At 34.3% G+C, this 7255-nt stretch overlaps 1 pseudogene; it reads right to left on the reverse strand.

Moving 5' to 3' along the window:
• Positions 1–240: 240 nt before the first annotated feature.
• LOC116130695 lies at positions 241–7001 on the reverse strand (annotated as a pseudogene).
• Between the last annotated feature and the right edge of the window lie 254 nt (positions 7002–7255).

A 7255-nucleotide genomic window follows, 5' to 3' on the forward strand; every position in this document is an offset into this window, starting at 1 on the left:
GGCGGACTTTCATATACGTGTGCAAAATTCATTTGTCATCTCAAACAGAGACATTTATATATCGCAAGGGTACCACTGAGGTCAGAGAACCCGATATTTCTCATCCCAAGATATAAGTCCGATGTTCTTTAAATAAAAGCAAGTTTCATTTTGACAAGATTATATATTCATCTTTACTCTCTCAAAGATACTTTGTCAATGTGAAATACAGATTAATTCACTCTCTCAAAGAGTACTTTGTCAATGTAAAGTTAATAGTCTCAGTATCACAATAAGCATATAGTAAAAACTCTTTGCCACTGTCAGAAATGTATGCTTGACATTAGAGTCGATATCATCTGAGAATGTTGGAGCCTCAACTGCACAAGCTCTTGCATTTCGGACTCTATTGTAATTTCGTGATGCTATCACTGTTGTCATTATGGCTACCACTGTCACGTACCTGAACAAAATTATAAAATAAATAAATTTGAATGAAGAACGAGAGGTGTAAATCGAATGTACTTTATCACAACCGAGTCTTTTGACATTCTAGTTGATGACAACATGATCAGCTATCAGTTTAAGCTTTCTAATAAATCTGAGAGCCATTTTAAAATCCGAGAAGGAGTTTCTTGATTATGTTTGAGTCCACAATTTATATGACTACTTGTATACAAGTATATAGTTAAATTAAATTAATCACATTGGAAGGTCCAAGAATCATTTGAATTTTCCTATATTAGCCTAAAAGATTGCCCCTCTGATCTAGATTAAATTGAAAAATATCAGATTTAGGAATTGGGAGTAACCCAAAGAACAATTCACACAGGAGAACTTTTAAGATTTGTGTATGGCTAATTTTTGAGTGGAAAAGGGGCAAAGATTAATTGAATATTTGAGATGTTTTCGGGTCTGTCAGATGAGACATACTGTGCTATTAGGTAGAGCAAACCTCCTTGGAAATAGAGGGCAATGAAACGCTAAATGAAATTACGTACGTGTACAAAAGAGATAACGAATCAGCATTTTGTCCTTGTTTAGGTTATTATATTGATGTCTCTCAACTGACCTTTTGCTTCTGGTAATTACCAAGTTTATAGCAAATTCTGTTGGTGAGTTCTGTGAGTCGCCTGTACTGAGGATGATGCAACATTCATCTGAGAACGGATGGCCACCAATTAGATTTATTGTTGTACAAGTAACTCTGCTTCTTCTTGATGTCATCTCCTTCCTCTTGCCACCTCAACAGCCATTTTTCCCACTAATTAATTTCGAAAAAAGAAACAAAAAAGTTAGCACATCGAAATGATTTTCCTGGGTTGTGGGCAGAATCCTTTGCTTTGGTTTTGGCGGCTGAATGAAATTTAGTTTGTTTCAAGAAAAGTAACTCTTCATGTTTTATACATGGTACTAGCTTGAAATCAGGATAATACACCACGTTAATAACTCAGCCTAATTTGAACATCAATTGTGCTTTTTTGAATTACTTACAGCTTGATGTAAATGTGGCTATGTCTCGACCTTGCACAGCCAGCGTCCTTTGAAGGTGTTTCAGCGTCCTAAGAAAGATTCGGTGAGTCCCTGTTCTATTTTGCCAGATCCCCACCTCCTGTATGCATGCCACAAGCACATTTTAGTTAAGCCTTTTATTCTTAATTTATTGGAAACTTGTATATGCGGCTCAAATCTAAATTTGCATTTGGAGTTGAATACTTTTACTAATAACTATTCATGTTATCCTAATGACTACTTACGGCTGGAATAAGTTGTTGACAGATCTTTCTTTATATGTTTGCTTGCATTAATAGAGTGTCTAAATTCATCAACGAAGGTTCTCCTCTGCTCTCTAGAATGTTTTGTATTGTAAAATAAGACGTGATTGGTTTCCAACAAGACTGCATGTCTTAGCCCAACCAATTCGCTCCTGACATCTTTCTGGCTCATATATACTGGCTGCTGCTACAAAGTACGCTGGAGAAGGCCTCTTCTGCTCACTCCTAAATTGTCAATCTTACATTCTGTGTACCACCTGTGTATCATAGCATGTTTCTTGAGGAAAATTAACATGATTTGATTGTTGGAAAAAAAGGAATGTCAGATGTATATTATACCTTCGCATATTGTCCCATTCGGTCTGATGTAAAGCTTGGCAATTGTTGTAGTCTAATTTTGCAAGCTCAGATAGATGTTATTGTTTACATACAACATCCTGTAGGGGTATTACATAGCCATTAGAATATAAATCGAATCAATGAATTACTCGAGATGTTAAGATTGTGTACGAGTACTGCACTAAGTCATTTGTGCACCCATTCCAAGTACTATTACAGTGTATTACCTTTAAAACTAATTAATATGATTATGATTAATTGAAGATAGAAAAATGAAATGCATCATATTGTGACATTGATCACACAAATGTAAGGAATGAACAAATAAAAGCATACCTATACAAGACTGGCTATCATGATAAACAAAAAGGTCTACTAAAAAATAAGAGATGGCATATCGCTGTGTGTTGTAGCTAATCTATAACATTTTGAGCATGGTATTCGTGAACTAATATTTGGTTGCTTCTAATATTTCATTTATCAAACAAGGACTCTTGGTTGAAATCATGACAATGAACTAAGGAATGAACAAACCAAAACCATACCTATACAAGACTTTGGCTATCCAAACGTCATCTCCGGCGCCATATTTTCAATGTACAGCCTCGCGTCAACTCTAGGCAAGCTTGCGTACCATGGAACCTCCATGCGAACCTCACCTGTATTGTAATTGTTATTACATTAATTATTAGTCTTTCCTTTTTTTTTTTTTTTTTTTGACATATCCACAATTGATAGAATTCAGATGTCCGAAGGTCAAATTATCTACCATTGTTTAGTATGAAATAAATGACTTTTTCCAACCCAAGGTTTGTCTTAATGACACTTTCCCACCCAAAAAGTTTCAAAATATCATTATCCCACCCATTTTTATTTCATTACTACCAAAAGCCGATTTCTACCTCGATTCCGATGACAAATTCTCTCTGTCACCACCATTTGAACCATTGATCTCCTCTCTACAAAGCCCCTCTCATCCGACATCTGATTTCTCTCGCCGATTGCCAACTATCGCAAAACTAGGGTTTATTGTTCTTCGTTGATTCTTAGCTGATTCAACCATGAATATTCAATCGATCATCACCATTTGATCCATGCATCCACTCTACGAAAACTCTCTTATCTTTCTCAGTAACTCGTTGAACGTTGGCTAAGAAAGTAAAGTGTATTTTTGCTATTAACAATAAAAACGTTGGGTGGGAAAGTGACATTTTTAAACTTTTTGGTGAAAAGTGTCATTAAGGCAAACCTTGGTGGAAAAAAGTTGTTTACCTCTTTTAGATATTATATCAATTCTATTAATTAGAAAGGTTATTTTATCTCTGGGATCTTAATGTGGTGTGTTGTGTATTATATATGAATTGTAATTTGTAAGAGAGTGAGTTATATAATCTTTAAATAGTGTTTTGTAAATGTTATTAAATAGTGCTAAGGTATCATGCAGCGCCCTAATTACAAAAGCAAGCAGTAAAAAATAACATGTTTTTGGTAAGGGTTAATTTTCTCATACCCTTCAATTAGAAAAATACCAGACGGCGTGGATGGTCAATTAATAAAATCAATATATGCATTTCAATAACAAAATAACTTAAGCTTCACTTTTATATGGTTAAACTTTCTCATACCCTCCAGTTTAGAAATAAATAGTGGTGGATGTGACAATTAAGGGTAAATTAATAAAATCATTATATGCCTCTTAATAACAAATAGCTGTAGCCTTCATTTTTTTTTTTTTTTTTTTTTATTAATAAATAGAGAAAAGAAGTTTATAGACATTGCGCCCGTACCTCACCAGGCAAGTCCTTAGCTATAATCCATTTATCTAGGACTATATTACCACCATTTTTTCTCTTAAAAATTTTGCTGAAAATTGCTTGGCATTCTCAAGGATCTTCTCTCCAGGAATCGCACCTGAGACGCCCGATACAAGTTGTATATAGGTGTAACAGCCTCGTAGATTGCCCATAATAGCAGAAACTCACCGCCCTTCTCAAAATGCTGAAAAACATCTGTACAGCCAAAAAATAACAGGATCACCATAATTTATGCAACAAAATAACGTACTGATTCAGAGATTTTTAAATTGATTTCCTTAAACTGACCAGCAAAACCTCATAACCATGTAATCTAATAGTCTAAAGCCCATGGATGTATCATCATATCATGAACCCTGCCATTTCTTCCCGAAGAATACCCTCTGTCGGTCCAATCTGAAATTTAATTAATGAATTAGTCCTCTTTAGGAAAAAAATAAACTCCTTTTCATAGATGGGCTGTTTAGTAACTTTAAAAAAATAAAATTGTAAATAATACGTACCTATAAACATATTCCGTACATCTTTTAAATTGTTGCTGAAATATCTTGAAATTCCGAACGCGCAAGCGATCCACAACCCAAGACGTTCGAACAGGTCAACTGGTATACGTTTGGTACTAAATTGGAGTAAATCCATAAAATTCTTTAGAACCGCTAATTAAGTAAATTGAAGGAAAATTGAGATTTCTAGTCGAGAATTGACAAAGCGCGCTCTTTATATATACCTCCAGACTTGAATCTTTGAACAACTTTTGTTAAAAATTTCAAGCAATTTTGATCTTTAGTTTGCATGAACGCATAGGCAGTGGAGGATAAAGAGAAGAAGAATGCCCCATCTTGGAATTGCAATTTTAGAAGCTTTTCCCAGTTGAGACTAAGGTCTGCATTCCTTCCAACTATGAAGTAATATTGTCGGTACATTGTGCATTATGTCCTTGGGTATCCTATTTCACGCGCACACGATTGGTTTATAACCACAATTACAGTATAATGGTAAAATAAATAAAAATAAAAATTCAGACTACGATAAATTCATTAACTTATTGACTCTTATTATGATTGATGTGGTATCCTCAGTCCTCACTTGAAAAAAAGAACAAAAAAAAAAAAAATTGAAAAATTGGAAAATTGTTAAATGAACTTTGAAAGTTTTATAACCTTTTGGCTTTAATTTCTTCTTCGCATAGATATCTTGCAAGACAGAGAGTGATCGGGTACTTCAATTTCTAAACTGCGAGCTTTTTCTAGAAGTGAATGTAAAACATTTCAAAGCCGCTAGGCAGTGCTCATCATTCTCATTTTCGAGCTTGGATATGTTTTTCTCTGAAAAATGACAACCCTAGAGCCCTGAAACAAAGGTTGACTTGATTCTGTAAGTCTTTAGAGAGATCCTTTAGACTAAGTAATATATATATATAAATTCTTGTTTATATATACCTTTTTCAAACTTATCGTGATTTATATTCCATGTCTTTAGTGCTACAACACAAGCTAAGGTGCTGATTAGCGATCATAAGGTGAAAATATATCAGCACTCACCCCATGAACCATCTGGGAGTTGATTATTTGCAATCCATTGAAGGGTTTCTGGGAATTGAGGGGCACCACTGCCTTGAATATCTTCAATAGAGCAACCCATGCATGTCATAAGCGGATATGCTTATTTCTCCATCGTTCAGGGAACTTAACATGGATCTTATAATATGGACGGCGTTCCTTGATCTCATTTGGTAGAGAAGCCTTAGAGAAAACAAAATCAAATTAATATTTCCCACACAGTGATGGCTGATGGTGCAATGAAAATGGGTTTGTGATGGAGCTGAGAGAGTTGAAGGAGATGATTTCTAGTTGTATGAGTTTTTTTATTTTTGCTGTAATTGTTAAACAAAGTGAAAGTGATTATATATATATCCTAGCATTTGATTTAAATCATAACTTCTATTACCCGAATAAATCCAAAGATAAATCCTAGCATTGATTAAAATGTTGATTGTCGTGTGACGTTTTGTTGTATTAGGGTAGGCCGTTTTTTCCTTTTATTGGTGGCTTGGTCAACATATTCTCTTCAAAAGCATAGATTTGTGAATTTCACTACCATTAATATTTTATATGAAGTTTTAGTCTTTTAGATGTTATAATTGAAAATTCCACTGACTCTACTCTGATCCACCTTATTAACAAATTTATTAAGAGCCAACCTTCTTTCTAAGGCCAGGATTTTCCAAGTTCTAAGGCTAATATACTTTGATGGTGGCAGATTTTCACTTGTAACTGGGAGGCAGCTAATTAATTGAATTTCATATATATTTATAGCAACTAAATGCAGTTGTATTAACACACAGAATTGAAACAAAAAGCAATAACCCATATTTTCTTTTTCTTTTTTTTTAAGTTCACGATGAAAAAAAAAATTGTCGTACTCAAATAACCTTAAAGCGTCCTCTTCAATGTCAGCCACTGGTAGTAGTTCATTGTGCAACACATCTGCATATTCTTGTTGAAGAGAAAATTTTATTAAATATACAATAATACTTGTACTATCTGAGAAATATGTCCTGTATGTTATGCAGTATTAATGAACTTCGATGTAAGATCCGTTACTACATCTTACCTTGGATGTGATTTTCCGATGAAGAACTACTGTTACTGCATCTTGGGCAACGTCGTGAGTGAACTCGTTTGCCTTCAAGGCGGGACGGCCAAACCCTACAATAGATAAAAATGAGACACAGATTATCAATTGTTTAGAAGGAATACACCACGCCGCCGTCATCATGAAATATAAAGCATGTAGTAAAAGCGAAAATGAAAACTCAAAATAAGATATGTATATATATGTTTGGTGTGGTATCTTTCTTTCCTTCTTCTTCTTTGATTTTACGTGTGTGTATTCTTTACTCTCCACTGTTGTATGTCCATGCATCCAAGGCATCGGTTTGAAAAGGAAACAAAAAGGATCAACAGAAGAACTTACTCGAGAAAAAGAGAGGCTTTGAGGGATGATATTTGACGTTAGAGAGAGTTGAAGATCGCGGTGTGCCGCGAACGACTGGAGGGAAGCCAATTAGAGATTGGAGAATTGGGAAGCCCATGTTGAAATATATGTTTCTTTGCTTTTGTAGAGGAAAATATATTCACAGCCAAGGCATTATAGAGTGTATATTGTTGTGATACAGAGAATATGATTTCATATTATGTAAAATTTAATTTGAAAAAGAAATTAATTACTGTTTATTTAAACCAAAATATTGGTCATAACTTAATTTAATTAGCAAATACGTTTTGAGGCATGCATGTAATTGAATTTATCAGCTGTAAATAAACTCATGCTGGTTCATTATTGTAA

The sequence above is a fragment of the Pistacia vera genome, unplaced genomic scaffold (genome assembly GCF_008641045.1).
Source record: "Pistacia vera cultivar Batoury unplaced genomic scaffold, PisVer_v2 Contig223, whole genome shotgun sequence".
NCBI lineage: Eukaryota > Viridiplantae > Streptophyta > Magnoliopsida > Sapindales > Anacardiaceae > Pistacia > Pistacia vera.